General features: G+C 47.0%; 7 non-coding genes and 3 pseudogenes across 7 annotated transcripts; all 10 read left to right on the top strand.

Annotated features, from left to right (window-relative positions):
* Positions 1-180: 180 nt before the first annotated feature.
* Positions 181-371, top strand: LOC141196975 (U2 spliceosomal RNA). The gene has a single exon (XR_012269329.1). It is a non-coding gene; the product is annotated as a U2 spliceosomal RNA (small nuclear RNA).
* Positions 372-1486: 1115 nt separating this feature from the next.
* LOC141196974 (U2 spliceosomal RNA) lies at positions 1487-1677 on the top strand. Its single transcript, XR_012269328.1, has one exon. It is a non-coding gene; the product is annotated as a U2 spliceosomal RNA (small nuclear RNA).
* A 1115-nt stretch (positions 1678-2792) lies between these two features.
* LOC141196973 (U2 spliceosomal RNA) lies at positions 2793-2983 on the top strand. Its single transcript, XR_012269327.1, has one exon. It is a non-coding gene; the product is annotated as a U2 spliceosomal RNA (small nuclear RNA).
* A 1115-nt stretch (positions 2984-4098) lies between these two features.
* On the top strand, positions 4099-4289 carry LOC141196972 (U2 spliceosomal RNA). Its single transcript, XR_012269326.1, has one exon. It is a non-coding gene; the product is annotated as a U2 spliceosomal RNA (small nuclear RNA).
* A 1115-nt stretch (positions 4290-5404) lies between these two features.
* On the top strand, positions 5405-5595 carry LOC141196971 (U2 spliceosomal RNA). Its single transcript, XR_012269325.1, has one exon. It is a non-coding gene; the product is annotated as a U2 spliceosomal RNA (small nuclear RNA).
* A 1114-nt stretch (positions 5596-6709) lies between these two features.
* LOC141196953 (U2 spliceosomal RNA) lies at positions 6710-6801 on the top strand (annotated as a pseudogene).
* A 794-nt stretch (positions 6802-7595) lies between these two features.
* On the top strand, positions 7596-7787 carry LOC141196928 (U2 spliceosomal RNA). Its single transcript, XR_012269306.1, has one exon. It is a non-coding gene; the product is annotated as a U2 spliceosomal RNA (small nuclear RNA).
* Positions 7788-8902: 1115 nt separating this feature from the next.
* LOC141196970 (U2 spliceosomal RNA) lies at positions 8903-9093 on the top strand. The gene has a single exon (XR_012269324.1). It is a non-coding gene; the product is annotated as a U2 spliceosomal RNA (small nuclear RNA).
* Positions 9094-11093: 2000 nt separating this feature from the next.
* Positions 11094-11269, top strand: LOC141196918 (U2 spliceosomal RNA; annotated as a pseudogene).
* Positions 11270-13269: 2000 nt separating this feature from the next.
* On the top strand, positions 13270-13445 carry LOC141196917 (U2 spliceosomal RNA; annotated as a pseudogene).
* The last annotated feature ends 3463 nt before the right edge of the window (positions 13446-16908 follow it).

Below are 16908 nucleotides of genomic sequence, written 5' to 3'. Positions count from 1 at the left end.
GGTGGAGTTATGCAGATCTAAAACGCGTGGATTGCAGCAGCAGCAAGCCGAAAAGTGCAGGCATGTAAGGGATCTAGAGGTTGACAACATGTCTTCTTAACGGGAGTCCAGGAGCTCATCTCCACAAATGGACTTTTCAGGATCCTTGGGTGGCTCCGTAGTTTGAAACCAATTCTGGTTATCGCTTCTCGGCCTTTTGGCTAAGATCAAGTGTAGTATCTGTTCTTATCAGTTTAATATCTGATACGTCCCCTATCTGGGGACCATATATTAAATGGATTTTTAGAACAGGGAGATGGAAAAAGAGCTTGCTCTGTCCACTCCACGCATTGACCTGGTATTGCAGTATCTCCAGGACCGGTGCACCCCTTCTTTAATGCAGTTTCTAAAATCAGAAAGAATTGAATTCAATGTTTTTTGTTCATTTTGCTTGTTTGTCGGATTTTGGGATGGACTCTTTGGCTTTGCTTTTCTTCTCCTCATTGGATTTTTCATGTTCAAAGTTGCAGAAGCCAGATTACAAGCTCATTTTGGTTCAACTTCAGCAACTGTGCATTGCATTGCCATGTAATGTGATGCAATGCTATCTTTCTAGCTCTCCCTTTTTACTTCCTTTTGGATAAACAGACATATTAGGCAAGCATTTTGGAGCTTTCACCTAAATAACTACAGGTGGTGAGATAAGCTGCACAATATAATTGACCTTTCAGTATATTGTTGCACACACACCATCTATTTAGCAAATGCCCTTGTTATCAACAGCAGCCTTTTAAACTCACCTGAGCTAACAGGTATGTGCGCTGGTTACTCTGCTGCGCTTAAAATTTCTTTTTTGGTTTGCTACAATGCCTTTTCTGAAACGTTGTCTCCTTCTGCTGGAACACTGACTTCTTTCATTTAATGCCTGCAGACTATAAAAGAGAACCCAACCCAAAAAGTTTGGTTGATTAGTCTGTGGCATTCTGTTAAACTGTTGCTTATGGCGGTCTCTGTGAGCTTCTCAGCGACATTCAGCCAGCCAGGTATCCTGCCTGCAGTAGATGGAATGTGGCAATGGAACGCTGGCTGCGCGTGTCATAATAGGCTCTGAGCCTTTATATACCTGTGCACAGCAGCAGCCACCTTCAGTCTGCTGCTGGACAGCCAGCAGCAGCAGCAGCAGGAGAGGTATGTAATCAGGAGCCCTCCTGCTAAGGGTAGACAGCTGCTCGTTCCACCCCACCCCCCGCCTTAATTGGTTCTCCTCCCTTCCAACGGTGTTGAGGCGGGTGGGAACAGCAGGGGGTGAAGGTGCTGTGTTTAAAGAGGTGGAGTTATGCAGATCTAAAACGCGTGGATTGCAGCAGCAGCAAGCCGAAAAGTGCAGGCATGTAAGGGATCTAGAGGTTGACAACATGTCTTCTTAACGGGAGTCCAGGAGCTCATCTCCACAAATGGACTTTTCAGGATCCTTGGGTGGCTCCGTAGTTTGAAACCAATTCTGGTTATCGCTTCTCGGCCTTTTGGCTAAGATCAAGTGTAGTATCTGTTCTTATCAGTTTAATATCTGATACGTCCCCTATCTGGGGACCATATATTAAATGGATTTTTAGAACAGGGAGATGGAAAAAGAGCTTGCTCTGTCCACTCCACGCATTGACCTGGTATTGCAGTATCTCCAGGACCGGTGCACCCCTTCTTTAATGCAGTTTCTAAAATCAGAAAGAATTGAATTCAATGTTTTTTGTTCATTTTGCTTGTTTGTCGGATTTTGGGATGGACTCTTTGGCTTTGCTTTTCTTCTCCTCATTGGATTTTTCATGTTCAAAGTTGCAGAAGCCAGATTACAAGCTCATTTTGGTTCAACTTCAGCAACTGTGCATTGCATTGCCATGTAATGTGATGCAATGCTATCTTTCTAGCTCTCCCTTTTTACTTCCTTTTGGATAAACAGACATATTAGGCAAGCATTTTGGAGCTTTCACCTAAATAACTACAGGTGGTGAGATAAGCTGCACAATATAATTGACCTTTCAGTATATTGTTGCACACACACCATCTATTTAGCAAATGCCCTTGTTATCAACAGCAGCCTTTTAAACTCACCTGAGCTAACAGGTATGTGCGCTGGTTACTCTGCTGCGCTTAAAATTTCTTTTTTGGTTTGCTACAATGCCTTTTCTGAAACGTTGTCTCCTTCTGCTGGAACACTGACTTCTTTCATTTAATGCCTGCAGACTATAAAAGAGAACCCAACCCAAAAAGTTTGGTTGATTAGTCTGTGGCATTCTGTTAAACTGTTGCTTATGGCGGTCTCTGTGAGCTTCTCAGCGACATTCAGCCAGCCAGGTATCCTGCCTGCAGTAGATGGAATGTGGCAATGGAACGCTGGCTGCGCGTGTCATAATAGGCTCTGAGCCTTTATATACCTGTGCACAGCAGCAGCCACCTTCAGTCTGCTGCTGGACAGCCAGCAGCAGCAGCAGCAGGAGAGGTATGTAATCAGGAGCCCTCCTGCTAAGGGTAGACAGCTGCTCATTCCACCCCACCCCCCGCCTTAATTGGTTCTCCTCCCTTCCAACGGTGTTGAGGCGGGTGGGAACAGCAGGGGGTGAAGGTGCTGTGTTTAAAGAGGTGGAGTTATGCAGATCTAAAACGCGTGGATTGCAGCAGCAGCAAGCCGAAAAGTGCAGGCATGTAAGGGATCTAGAGGTTGACAACATGTCTTCTTAACGGGAGTCCAGGAGCTCATCTCCACAAATGGACTTTTCAGGATCCTTGGGTGGCTCCGTAGTTTGAAACCAATTCTGGTTATCGCTTCTCGGCCTTTTGGCTAAGATCAAGTGTAGTATCTGTTCTTATCAGTTTAATATCTGATACGTCCCCTATCTGGGGACCATATATTAAATGGATTTTTAGAACAGGGAGATGGAAAAAGAGCTTGCTCTGTCCACTCCACGCATTGACCTGGTATTGCAGTATCTCCAGGACCGGTGCACCCCTTCTTTAATGCAGTTTCTAAAATCAGAAAGAATTGAATTCAATGTTTTTTGTTCATTTTGCTTGTTTGTCGGATTTTGGGATGGACTCTTTGGCTTTGCTTTTCTTCTCCTCATTGGATTTTTCATGTTCAAAGTTGCAGAAGCCAGATTACAAGCTCATTTTGGTTCAACTTCAGCAACTGTGCATTGCATTGCCATGTAATGTGATGCAATGCTATCTTTCTAGCTCTCCCTTTTTACTTCCTTTTGGATAAACAGACATATTAGGCAAGCATTTTGGAGCTTTCACCTAAATAACTACAGGTGGTGAGATAAGCTGCACAATATAATTGACCTTTCAGTATATTGTTGCACACACACCATCTATTTAGCAAATGCCCTTGTTATCAACAGCAGCCTTTTAAACTCACCTGAGCTAACAGGTATGTGCGCTGGTTACTCTGCTGCGCTTAAAATTTCTTTTTTGGTTTGCTACAATGCCTTTTCTGAAACGTTGTCTCCTTCTGCTGGAACACTGACTTCTTTCATTTAATGCCTGCAGACTATAAAAGAGAACCCAACCCAAAAAGTTTGGTTGATTAGTCTGTGGCATTCTGTTAAACTGTTGCTTATGGCGGTCTCTGTGAGCTTCTCAGCGACATTCAGCCAGCCAGGTATCCTGCCTGCAGTAGATGGAATGTGGCAATGGAACGCTGGCTGCGCGTGTCATAATAGGCTCTGAGCCTTTATATACCTGTGCACAGCAGCAGCCACCTTCAGTCTGCTGCTGGACAGCCAGCAGCAGCAGCAGCAGGAGAGGTATGTAATCAGGAGCCCTCCTGCTAAGGGTAGACAGCTGCTCGTTCCACCCCACCCCCCGCCTTAATTGGTTCTCCTCCCTTCCAACGGTGTTGAGGCGGGTGGGAACAGCAGGGGGTGAAGGTGCTGTGTTTAAAGAGGTGGAGTTATGCAGATCTAAAACGCGTGGATTGCAGCAGCAGCAAGCCGAAAAGTGCAGGCATGTAAGGGATCTAGAGGTTGACAACATGTCTTCTTAACGGGAGTCCAGGAGCTCATCTCCACAAATGGACTTTTCAGGATCCTTGGGTGGCTCCGTAGTTTGAAACCAATTCTGGTTATCGCTTCTCGGCCTTTTGGCTAAGATCAAGTGTAGTATCTGTTCTTATCAGTTTAATATCTGATACGTCCCCTATCTGGGGACCATATATTAAATGGATTTTTAGAACAGGGAGATGGAAAAAGAGCTTGCTCTGTCCACTCCACGCATTGACCTGGTATTGCAGTATCTCCAGGACCGGTGCACCCCTTCTTTAATGCAGTTTCTAAAATCAGAAAGAATTGAATTCAATGTTTTTTGTTCATTTTGCTTGTTTGTCGGATTTTGGGATGGACTCTTTGGCTTTGCTTTTCTTCTCCTCATTGGATTTTTCATGTTCAAAGTTGCAGAAGCCAGATTACAAGCTCATTTTGGTTCAACTTCAGCAACTGTGCATTGCATTGCCATGTAATGTGATGCAATGCTATCTTTCTAGCTCTCCCTTTTTACTTCCTTTTGGATAAACAGACATATTAGGCAAGCATTTTGGAGCTTTCACCTAAATAACTACAGGTGGTGAGATAAGCTGCACAATATAATTGACCTTTCAGTATATTGTTGCACACACACCATCTATTTAGCAAATGCCCTTGTTATCAACAGCAGCCTTTTAAACTCACCTGAGCTAACAGGTATGTGCGCTGGTTACTCTGCTGCGCTTAAAATTTCTTTTTTGGTTTGCTACAATGCCTTTTCTGAAACGTTGTCTCCTTCTGCTGGAACACTGACTTCTTTCATTTAATGCCTGCAGACTATAAAAGAGAACCCAACCCAAAAAGTTTGGTTGATTAGTCTGTGGCATTCTGTTAAACTGTTGCTTATGGCGGTCTCTGTGAGCTTCTCAGCGACATTCAGCCAGCCAGGTATCCTGCCTGCAGTAGATGGAATGTGGCAATGGAACGCTGGCTGCGCGTGTCATAATAGGCTCTGAGCCTTTATATACCTGTGCACAGCAGCAGCCACCTTCAGTCTGCTGCTGGACAGCCAGCAGCAGCAGCAGCAGGAGAGGTATGTAATCAGGAGCCCTCCTGCTAAGGGTAGACAGCTGCTCGTTCCACCCCACCCCCCGCCTTAATTGGTTCTCCTCCCTTCCAACGGTGTTGAGGCGGGTGGGAACAGCAGGGGGTGAAGGTGCTGTGTTTAAAGAGGTGGAGTTATGCAGATCTAAAACGCGTGGATTGCAGCAGCAGCAAGCCGAAAAGTGCAGGCATGTAAGGGATCTAGAGGTTGACAACATGTCTTCTTAACGGGAGTCCAGGAGCTCATCTCCACAAATGGACTTTTCAGGATCCTTGGGTGGCTCCGTAGTTTGAAACCAATTCTGGTTATCGCTTCTCGGCCTTTTGGCTAAGATCAAGTGTAGTATCTGTTCTTATCAGTTTAATATCTGATACGTCCCCTATCTGGGGACCATATATTAAATGGATTTTTAGAACAGGGAGATGGAAAAAGAGCTTGCTCTGTCCACTCCACGCATTGACCTGGTATTGCAGTATCTCCAGGACCGGTGCACCCCTTCTTTAATGCAGTTTCTAAAATCAGAAAGAATTGAATTCAATGGTTTTTGTTCATTTTGCTTGTTTGTCGGATTTTGGGATGGACTCTTTGGCTTTGCTTTTCTTCTCCTCATTGGATTTTTCATGTTCAAAGTTGCAGAAGCCAGATTACAAGCTCATTTTGGTTCAACTTCAGCAACTGTGCATTGCATTGCCATGTAATGTGATGCAATGCTATCTTTCTAGCTCTCCCTTTTTACTTCCTTTTGGATAAACAGACATATTAGGCAAGCATTTTGGAGCTTTCACCTAAATAACTACAGGTGGTGAGATAAGCTGCACAATATAATTGACCTTTCAGTATATTGTTGCACACACACCATCTATTTAGCAATGCCCTTGTTATCAACAGCAGCCTTTTAAACTCACCTGAGCTAACAGGTATGTGCGCTGGTTACTCTGCTGCGCTTAAAATTTCTTTTTTGGTTTGCTACAATGCCTTTTCTGAAACGTTGTCTCCTTCTGCTGGAACACTGACTTCTTTCATTTAATGCCTGCAGACTATAAAAGAGAACCCAACCCAAAAAGTTTGGTTGATTAGTCTGTGGCATTCTGTTAAACTGTTGCTTATGGCGGTCTCTGTGAGCTTCTCAGCGACATTCAGCCAGCCAGGTATCCTGCCTGCAGTAGATGGAATGTGGCAATGGAACGCTGGCTGCGCGTGTCATAATAGGCTCTGAGCCTTTATATACCTGTGCACAGCAGCAGCCACCTTCAGTCTGCTGCTGGACAGCCAGCAGCAGCAGCAGCAGGAGAGGTATGTAATCAGGAGCCCTCCTGCTAAGGGTAGACAGCTGCTCGTTCCACCCCACCCCCCGCCTTAATTGGTTCTCCTCCCTTCCAACGGTGTTGAGGCGGGTGGGAACAGCAGGGGGTGAAGGTGCTGTGTTTAAAGAGGTGGAGTTATGCAGATCTAAAACGCGTGGATTGCAGCAGCAGCAAGCCGAAAAGTGCAGGCATGTAAGGGATCTAGAGGTTGACAACATGTCTTCTTAACGGGAGTCCAGGAGCTCATCTCCACAAATGGACTTTTCAGAATCCTTGGGTGGCTCCGTAGTTTGAAACCAATTCTGGTTATCGCTTCTCGGCCTTTTGGCTAAGATCAAGTGTAGTATCTTTCGAAAAGGCGGTTTTGGATGTTGGCCGCCCTAGTAGATTGATACATTATGCACACTGGGGTTTAGGCGCTTGTTAGTACGCCAGGTGGCTAATATAGTCATCTGGTGGAAAGCATGGCCCCCCAGGATCGACGCCATTGGGCCGGGGAAGATCGAAAGCCCGAAGTGTGAAGTGCCCCAGGAGTGGTGACCCTGGGGTGCCTTAACTCACTGGGATTGGGAACCCCACTTGAGTTTATGGCACATTTGCACAAGCACTTCAAATTTTCTTTCTTCGCACACACCCTTATTCCGGGCCTTCTGGCCTTAGGATGGGGAATTTTTCAATTCCCGGTCGAAGGTCCGGGCAGTATTATACTGTGAAACCTTCACTATTTATATAATTTCTTTGTCACTGTGTGTCCACTTATTCACGTGTGTCACGTCCTACTAGGATTTTGTCGGGATGCGGTTCCCTTACGGGTTCCTCTCTTGGCAGGTCTAGGGGGGGAGTGTGTGGCCATCAGGTTCCGCTCCCCCCTGAACCCCCCTGGCTCTCCTCTTTCGGGAGGAGAGCGTTGTTGGCTCCTCTCTTCCAGGAGGGGAGCACAGTCTTTGGCTCCCAGTGCCTTGCTCAGGTGAGAACTCGGGCAGGTGCTGGGGGTAAGATTGGGTCGCCTCTGGCTTCGGCTGGAGGTGGCTTTTTGTCCCTGTTCCTCGCTGTGGCCTTTTGGCTCGGAGGGACGGGGAATGGTTTGGGGGACCCTTCTCCTTTTGGAGAGGGTTTCAAGAAGACCAGCATCCTAGTGCACTTTTTTTGTGGCACTTGTCACTTTTTTAAGCGCACTCGGGTTTTGTACACGAATTCGGGCTTTCGATAAAAAAAAAAAAAAAAAAAAAAAAATCTGTTCTTATCAGTTTAATATCTGATACGTCCCCTATCTGGGGACCATATATTAAATGGATTTTTAGAACAGGGAGATGGAAAAAGAGCTTGCTCTGTCCACTCCACGCATTGACCTGGTATTGCAGTATCTCCAGGACCGGTGCACCCCTTTTTTAATGCAGTTTCTAAAATCAGAAAGAATTGAATTCAATGTTTTTTGTTCATTTTGCTTGTTTGTCGGATTTTGGGATGGACTCTTTGGCTTTGCTTTTCTTCTCCTCATTGGATTTTTCATGTTCAAAGTTGCAGAAGCCAGATTACAAGCTCATTTTGGTTCAACTTCAGCAACTGTGCATTGCATTGCCATGTAATGTGATGCAATGCTATCTTTCTAGCTCTCCCTTTTTACTTCCTTTTGGATAAACAGACATATTAGGCAAGCATTTTGGAGCTTTCACCTAAATAACTACAGGTGGTGAGATAAGCTGCACAATATAATTGACCTTTCAGTATATTGTTGCACACACACCATCTATTTAGCAAATGCCCTTGTTATCAACAGCAGCCTTTTAAACTCACCTGAGCTAACAGGTATGTGCGCTGGTTACTCTGCTGCGCTTAAAATTTCTTTTTTGGTTTGCTACAATGCCTTTTCTGAAACGTTGTCTCCTTCTGCTGGAACACTGACTTCTTTCATTTAATGCCTGCAGACTATAAAAGAGAACCCAACCCAAAAAGTTTGGTTGATTAGTCTGTGGCATTCTGTTAAACTGTTGCTTATGGCGGTCTCTGTGAGCTTCTCAGCGACATTCAGCCAGCCAGGTATCCTGCCTGCAGTAGATGGAATGTGGCAATGGAACGCTGGCTGCGCGTGTCATAATAGGCTCTGAGCCTTTATATACCTGTGCACAGCAGCAGCCACCTTCAGTCTGCTGCTGGACAGCCAGCAGCAGCAGCAGCAGGAGAGGTATGTAATCAGGAGCCCTCCTGCTAAGGGTAGACAGCTGCTCGTTCCACCCCACCCCCCGCCTTAATTGGTTCTCCTCCCTTCCAACGGTGTTGAGGCGGGTGGGAACAGCAGGGGGTGAAGGTGCTGTGTTTAAAGAGGTGGAGTTATGCAGATCTAAAACGCGTGGATTGCAGCAGCAGCAAGCCGAAAAGTGCAGGCATGTAAGGGATCTAGAGGTTGACAACATGTCTTCTTAACGGGAGTCCAGGAGCTCATCTCCACAAATGGACTTTTCAGGATCCTTGGGTGGCTCCGTAGTTTGAAACCAATTCTGGTTATCGCTTCTCGGCCTTTTGGCTAAGATCAAGTGTAGTATCTGTTCTTATCAGTTTAATATCTGATACGTCCCCTATCTGGGGACCATATATTAAATGGATTTTTAGAACAGGGAGATGGAAAAAGAGCTTGCTCTGTCCACTCCACGCATTGACCTGGTATTGCAGTATCTCCAGGACCGGTGCACCCCTTCTTTAATGCAGTTTCTAAAATCAGAAAGAATTGAATTCAATGTTTTTTGTTCATTTTGCTTGTTTGTCGGATTTTGGGATGGACTCTTTGGCTTTGCTTTTCTTCTCCTCATTGGATTTTTCATGTTCAAAGTTGCAGAAGCCAGATTACAAGCTCATTTTGGTTCAACTTCAGCAACTGTGCATTGCATTGCCATGTAATGTGATGCAATGCTATCTTTCTAGCTCTCCCTTTTTACTTCCTTTTGGATAAACAGACATATTAGGCAAGCATTTTGGAGCTTTCACCTAAATAACTACAGGTGGTGAGATAAGCTGCACAATATAATTGACCTTTCAGTATATTGTTGCACACACACCATCTATTTAGCAAATGCCCTTGTTATCAACAGCAGCCTTTTAAACTCACCTGAGCTAACAGGTATGTGCGCTGGTTACTCTGCTGCGCTTAAAATTTCTTTTTTGGTTTGCTACAATGCCTTTTCTGAAACGTTGTCTCCTTCTGCTGGAACACTGACTTCTTTCATTTAATGCCTGCAGACTATAAAAGAGAACCCAACCCAAAAAGTTTGGTTGATTAGTCTGTGGCATTCTGTTAAACTGTTGCTTATGGCGGTCTCTGTGAGCTTCTCAGCGACATTCAGCCAGCCAGGTATCCTGCCTGCAGTAGATGGAATGTGGCAATGGAACGCTGGCTGCGCGTGTCATAATAGGCTCTGAGCCTTTATATACCTGTGCACAGCAGCAGCCACCTTCAGTCTGCTGCTGGACAGCCAGCAGCAGCAGCAGGAGAGGTATGTAATCAGGAGCCCTCCTGCTAAGGGTAGACAGCTGCTCGTTCCACCCCACCCCCCGCCTTAATTGGTTCTCCTCCCTTCCAACGGTGTTGAGGCGGGTGGGAACAGCAGGGGGTGAAGGTGCTGTGTTTAAAGAGGTGGAGTTATGCAGATCTAAAACGCGTGGATTGCAGCAGCAGCAAGCCGAAAAGTGCAGGCATGTAAGGGATCTAGAGGTTGACAACATGTCTTCTTAACGGGAGTCCAGGAGCTCATCTCCACAAATGGACTTTTCAGGATCCTTGGGTGGCTCCGTAGTTTGAAACCAATTCTGGTTATCGCTTCTCGGCCTTTTCGCTAAGATCAAGTGTAGTATCTTTCGAAAAGGCGGTTTTGGATGTTGGCCGCCCTAGTAGATTGATACATTATGCACACTGGGGTTTAGGCGCTTGTTAGTACGCCAGTTGGCTAATATAGTCATCTGGTGGAAAGCATGGCCCCCCAGGATCGACGCCATTGGGCCGGGGAAGATCGAAAGCCCAAAGTGTGAAGTGCCCCAGGAGTGGTGACCCTGGGGTGCCTTAACTCACTGGGATTGGGAACCCCACTTGAGTTTATGGCACATTTGCACTAGCACTTCAATATTTCTTTCTTCACACACACCCTTATTCCGGGCCTTCTGGCCTTAGGATGGGGAATTTTTCAATTCCCGGTCGAAGGTCCGGGCAGTATTATACTGTGAAACCTTCACTATTTATTTAATTTTTTTTGTCACTGTGTGTCCACTTTTTCACGTGTGTCCACGTCCTTACTAGGATTTTGTCGGGATGCGGTTCCCTTACGGGTTCCTCTCTTGGCAGGTCTAGGGGGGGAGTGTGTGGCCATCAGGTTCCGCTCCCCCCTGAACCCCCCTGGCTCTCCTCTTTCGGGAGGAGAGCATTGTTGGCTCCCCTCTTCCGGGAGGGGAGCACAGTCTTTGGCTCCCAGTGCCTTGCTCGGGTGAGAACTCGGGCAGGTATTGGGGGTAAGATTGGGTCGCCTCTGGCTCCGGCTGGAGGTGGCTATTTGTCCCTGTTTCTCGCTGTGGCCTTCTGTCTCGGAGGGACGGGGAATGGTTTGGGGGACCCTTCTCCTTTTGGAGAGGGTTTTAAGAAGACCAGCATCCTAGTGCACTTTTTTTGTGGCACTTGTCACTTTTTTAAGCGCACTCGGGTTTTGTACACGAATTCGGGCTTTCAAAAAAAAAAATCTGTTCTTATCAGTTTAATATCTGATACGTCCCCTATCTGGGGACCATATATTAAATGGATTTTTAGAACAGGGAGATGGAAAAAGAGCTTGCTCTGTCCACTCCACGCATTGACCTGGTATTGCAGTATCTCCAGGACCGGTGCACCCCTTCTTTAATGCAGTTTCTAAAATCAGAAAGAATTGAATTCAATGTTTTTTGTTCATTTTGCTTGTTTGTCGGATTTTGGGATGGACTCTTTGGCTTTGCTTTTCTTCTCCTCATTGGATTTTTCATGTTCAAAGTTGCAGAAGCCAGATTACAAGCTCATTTTGGTTCAACTTCAGCAACTGTGCATTGCATTGCCATGTAATGTGATGCAATGCTATCTTTCTAGCTCTCCCTTTTTACTTCCTTTTGGATAAACAGACATATTAGGCAAGCATTTTGGAGCTTTCACCTAAATAACTACAGGTGGTGAGATAAGCTGCACAATATAATTGACCTTTCAGTATATTGTTGCACACACACCATCTATTTAGCAAATGCCCTTGTTATCAACAGCAGCCTTTTAAACTCACCTGAGCTAACAGGTATGTGCGCTGGTTACTCTGCTGCGCTTAAAATTTCTTTTTTGGTTTGCTACAATGCCTTTTCTGAAACGTTGTCTCCTTCTGCTGGAACACTGACTTCTTTCATTTAATGCCTGCAGACTATAAAAGAGAACCCAACCCAAAAAGTTTGGTTGATTAGTCTGTGGCATTCTGTTAAACTGTTGCTTATGGCGGTCTCTGTGAGCTTCTCAGCGACATTCAGCCAGCCAGGTATCCTGCCTGCAGTAGATGGAATGTGGCAATGGAACGCTGGCTGCGCGTGTCATAATAGGCTCTGAGCCTTTATATACCTGTGCACAGCAGCAGCCACCTTCAGTCTGCTGCTGGACAGCCAGCAGCAGCAGCAGGAGAGGTATGTAATCAGGAGCCCTCCTGCTAAGGGTAGACAGCTGCTCGTTCCACCCCACCCCCCGCCTTAATTGGTTCTCCTCCCTTCCAACGGTGTTGAGGCGGGTGGGAACAGCAGGGGGTGAAGGTGCTGTGTTTAAAGAGGTGGAGTTATGCAGATCTAAAACGCGTGGATTGCAGCAGCAGCAAGCCGAAAAGTGCAGGCATGTAAGGGATCTAGAGGTTGACAACATGTCTTCTTAACGGGAGTCCAGGAGCTCATCTCCACAAATGGACTTTTCAGGATCCTTGGGTGGCTCCGTAGTTTGAAACCAATTCTGGTTATCGCTTCTCGGCCTTTTCGCTAAGATCAAGTGTAGTATCTTTCGAAAAGGCGGTTTTGGATGTTGGCCGCCCTAGTAGATTGATACATTATGCACACTGGGGTTTAGGCGCTTGTTAGTACGCCAGTTGGCTAATATAGTCATCTGGTGGAAAGCATGGCCCCCCAGGATCGACGCCATTGGGCCGGGGAAGATCGAAAGCCCAAAGTGTGAAGTGCCCCAGGAGTGGTGACCCTGGGGTGCCTTAACTCACTGGGATTGGGAACCCCACTTGAGTTTATGGCACATTTGCACTAGCACTTCAATATTTCTTTCTTCACACACACCCTTATTCCGGGCCTTCTGGCCTTAGGATGGGGAATTTTTCAATTCCCGGTCGAAGGTCCGGGCAGTATTATACTGTGAAACCTTCACTATTTATTTAATTTTTTTTGTCACTGTGTGTCCACTTTTTCACGTGTGTCCACGTCCTTACTAGGATTTTGTCGGGATGCGGTTCCCTTACGGGTTCCTCTCTTGGCAGGTCTAGGGGGGGAGTGTGTGGCCATCAGGTTCCGCTCCCCCCTGAACCCCCCTGGCTCTCCTCTTTCGGGAGGAGAGCATTGTTGGCTCCCCTCTTCCGGGAGGGGAGCACAGTCTTTGGCTCCCAGTGCCTTGCTCGGGTGAGAACTCGGGCAGGTATTGGGGGTAAGATTGGGTCGCCTCTGGCTCCGGCTGGAGGTGGCTATTTGTCCCTGTTCCTCGCTGTGGCCTTCTGTCTCGGAGGGACGGGGAATGGTTTGGGGGACCCTTCTCCTTTTGGAGAGGGTTTTAAGAAGACCAGCATCCTAGTGCACTTTTTTTGTGGCACTTGTCACTTTTTTAAGCGCACTCGGGTTTTGTACACGAATTCGGGCTTTCAAAAAAAAAAATCTGTTCTTATCAGTTTAATATCTGATACGTCCCCTATCTGGGGACCATATATTAAATGGATTTTTAGAACAGGGAGATGGAAAAAGAGCTTGCTCTGTCCACTCCACGCATTGACCTGGTATTGCAGTATCTCCAGGACCGGTGCACCCCTTCTTTAATGCAGTTTCTAAAATCAGAAAGAATTGAATTCAATGTTTTTTGTTCATTTTGCTTGTTTGTCGGATTTTGGGATGGACTCTTTGGCTTTGCTTTTCTTCTCCTCATTGGATTTTTCATGTTCAAAGTTGCAGAAGCCAGATTACAAGCTCATTTTGGTTCAACTTCAGCAACTGTGCATTGCATTGCCATGTAATGTGATGCAATGCTATCTTTCTAGCTCTCCCTTTTTACTTCCTTTTGGATAAACAGACATATTAGGCAAGCATTTTGGAGCTTTCACCTAAATAACTACAGGTGGTGAGATAAGCTGCACAATATAATTGACCTTTCAGTATATTGTTGCACACACACCATCTATTTAGCAAATGCCCTTGTTATCAACAGCAGCCTTTTAAACTCACCTGAGCTAACAGGTATGTGCGCTGGTTACTCTGCTGCGCTTAAAATTTCTTTTTTGGTTTGCTACAATGCCTTTTCTGAAACGTTGTCTCCTTCTGCTGGAACACTGACTTCTTTCATTTAATGCCTGCAGACTATAAAAGAGAACCCAACCCAAAAAGTTTGGTTGATTAGTCTGTGGCATTCTGTTAAACTGTTGCTTATGGCGGTCTCTGTGAGCTTCTCAGCGACATTCAGCCAGCCAGGTATCCTGCCTGCAGTAGATGGAATGTGGCAATGGAACGCTGGCTGCGCGTGTCATAATAGGCTCTGAGCCTTTATATACCTGTGCACAGCAGCAGCCACCTTCAGTCTGCTGCTGGACAGCCAGCAGCAGCAGCAGCAGGAGAGGTATGTAATCAGGAGCCCTCCTGCTAAGGGTAGACAGCTGCTCGTTCCACCCCACCCCCCGCCTTAATTGGTTCTCCTCCCTTCCAACGGTGTTGAGGCGGGTGGGAACAGCAGGGGGTGAAGGTGCTGTGTTTAAAGAGGTGGAGTTATGCAGATCTAAAACGCGTGGATTGCAGCAGCAGCAAGCCGAAAAGTGCAGGCATGTAAGGGATCTAGAGGTTGACAACATGTCTTCTTAACGGGAGTCCAGGAGCTCATCTCCACAAATGGACTTTTCAGGATCCTTGGGTGGCTCCGTAGTTTGAAACCAATTCTGGTTATCGCTTCTCGGCCTTTTGGCACGATCTATCAGGTTTACCTGTGTGGTCTTGCCTGTGAGGTGCTCTTGGTACCCTTTCTCTCGGCCTGGGGGGATCGTTCCTTTTCGGAGGGACTTAACCCCCCTGCTGCTATTGGGAGGAAGGATTAGTCCGGGAGCAACGGGAAGGGATCCCATGAAGGCTTGCGCCTTTCAGAGAGAAGAGTCGGTACGTTCCTGAGTGAAGGATGCCGGCAACGCTCACATATTCATCGGGTGATGCCCGGATGCGGAACACCGTGAGGATTGAAGTTGGAGCAGGATCGAGGACGGAGAAGAATTTGGATTACATCTGCCATAGGATTCTGCTTGGAGTTTTGGAGTTTCGGCGGGAAGACATATTCTGCTTCCAGGACAATGAGTACAAGGGGACTTACACCATCACCTTCAAGAGCCAGGGATGCTGTCACCAACTCGTACAAAAGGTAAATGAGAAAAACTACTTGGATGAATTGGATGGACTAACCTTTTGTCTCTTGTATGCCTATGACGAGATCCCTATCGTGGTGCATTTCCCGAACCCCTTTGTGGAAGCTGCAGACATCTCGACCTACCTTATCCGTTATTGTGACGATCTGAGATACCTGGGCACTGTGAAGAACGCGGTAGGCTTCTGGTGCGGCAAGAGGAGGTACATGGCCCGTCTAAAGAGGGACCCAAGCGGAGTGGGAGGAATGCTACACCCTCCCTCAACATTTGTGATCGGTAAGAGCAGAGGCTACTTATTTTACCCTGGAATGCCGGTATGTTGCAGGAACTGTGGACAAATGGGTCATACCCAAACGTCCTGCACAGGCAGGAAAGTAGACTGCTGCAATAATTGCAGCTGTTACGGACATTTAATGAAGGACTGTCCCGCTGGGAGGAAATGCAATCTTTGTGGTGAGGCGGGGCACATGTTCCGAGGATGCCCCAACAGGACCAGGACCAGGACCTACGCAGAAGCTGCATCTTCTGCAGCTGAGCCGATGCGCCCGCCGGTCTTCACTGGCGGGCCGGCGTCGGAGGGCGGTTCGAAGGGCGAGAAGGCTGGGATGGAGCAGGGAGCCGGAGGCCCCTCTGGGGCGGCCCCTGCATCGAAGTCCCTTAACGATGGGCGGACCTCGCATGGACCGGAGCGGAGGGGTCCTCCTTCTGGGAGGGTATCCTCCGTGTCGATGGTTCCCGATACCGATCCTGTTGGGCTGGAGGGTGGTGCCCCTGTGCGGTTGGCTACAGGGGACCACGCAGCGATGGCCTCAGGATCTTCCAGGGCGATTAGCCAGCCAGATGAGGGGGCTTTGCTTCTAGGTGGCGAACATCAGGGAATCGGTGTTGGTGATCTTATCCTGATGGACCAGTCTCTCCCCCTGGAGGAGGTGGAGGAAGAGGAGGACTGCACCAGTGACCTAGTGGAGTCTGCCCCGAAAAAGAGACGGAATGTCGAAGCCCCAGTGTCTCCTGGAATGTGGCTGGGAACCGTGACCTACGAGGGGGCAACCGCCGGCTCACAGAATATCGAGTCGTTTGGGTCCTCTAGCCCGGATGTCCTGGAGCAATTTGACATACAGGGCTTTGAGTCAGGTGTCCTCATGGAAGATCCACCACCCTGACCTATGAATGCCGACATTAAGACTTGTCTCACTGAATGTGAGGTCATTAAAGAGCCCAGTTCGTAGGGCTGCTCTATTCAAGTATTTAGAAACCGCTGACTTTGACATTTGTTTATTACAGGAATGCGGGATACAACATGCACTAAATTATAATGACATCAAGACAGATTGGAGACTGGGGCCCTCCATCTGGTCTGGCTCCAATGACAACAAGTCAGCGGGGGTGGGCTTCCTCTGTCGTGGGAGAAATATTACTGTAAATGCTGTCACAGAAATAGTACCAGGCAGAGTGGTTTTAGTGCATTTTAAATTTAATGGTTTTACCCTACGTGTAATGAATATTTATGCTCCCCCTGATAAGCAAGAGAGAATTAATTTATTTGGGATATTGCCATTGTACTGTACTGGGTCATCTCCCCTGATCGTAGGGGGTGATTTTAATTGTCTTTGTGCTAGTGAACAACGAGCGGGGGGTGACCCTTTACGCAAATTGGATAAGTCATGTCATCTATTGAAAGATTTTATAACTGATTTTAAATTATGCGATGCGTGGAGGTCACTCCTGCCGACGGACCCTGGTTATACGTGGTCCGGAAGAGGGGTGTCCTCCAGGATCGATTTTATTTTCCTATCAGATGACTTTAACCCTGTAAAATGTGTTTTAACATCAAATATATTTTCTGACCATAAGGGCTTGGAGGTGCACCTAGAATACCG

This window comes from Phyllobates terribilis, unplaced genomic scaffold (assembly GCF_046119375.1).
Source record: "Phyllobates terribilis strain yellow unplaced genomic scaffold, ASM4611937v1 Scaffold_76__1_contigs__length_6945272, whole genome shotgun sequence".
Lineage (NCBI taxonomy): Eukaryota > Metazoa > Chordata > Amphibia > Anura > Dendrobatidae > Phyllobates > Phyllobates terribilis.
Note: the sequence above shows the minus strand (reverse complement) of the source record. Positions and strands in the feature narration are given on the sequence as shown.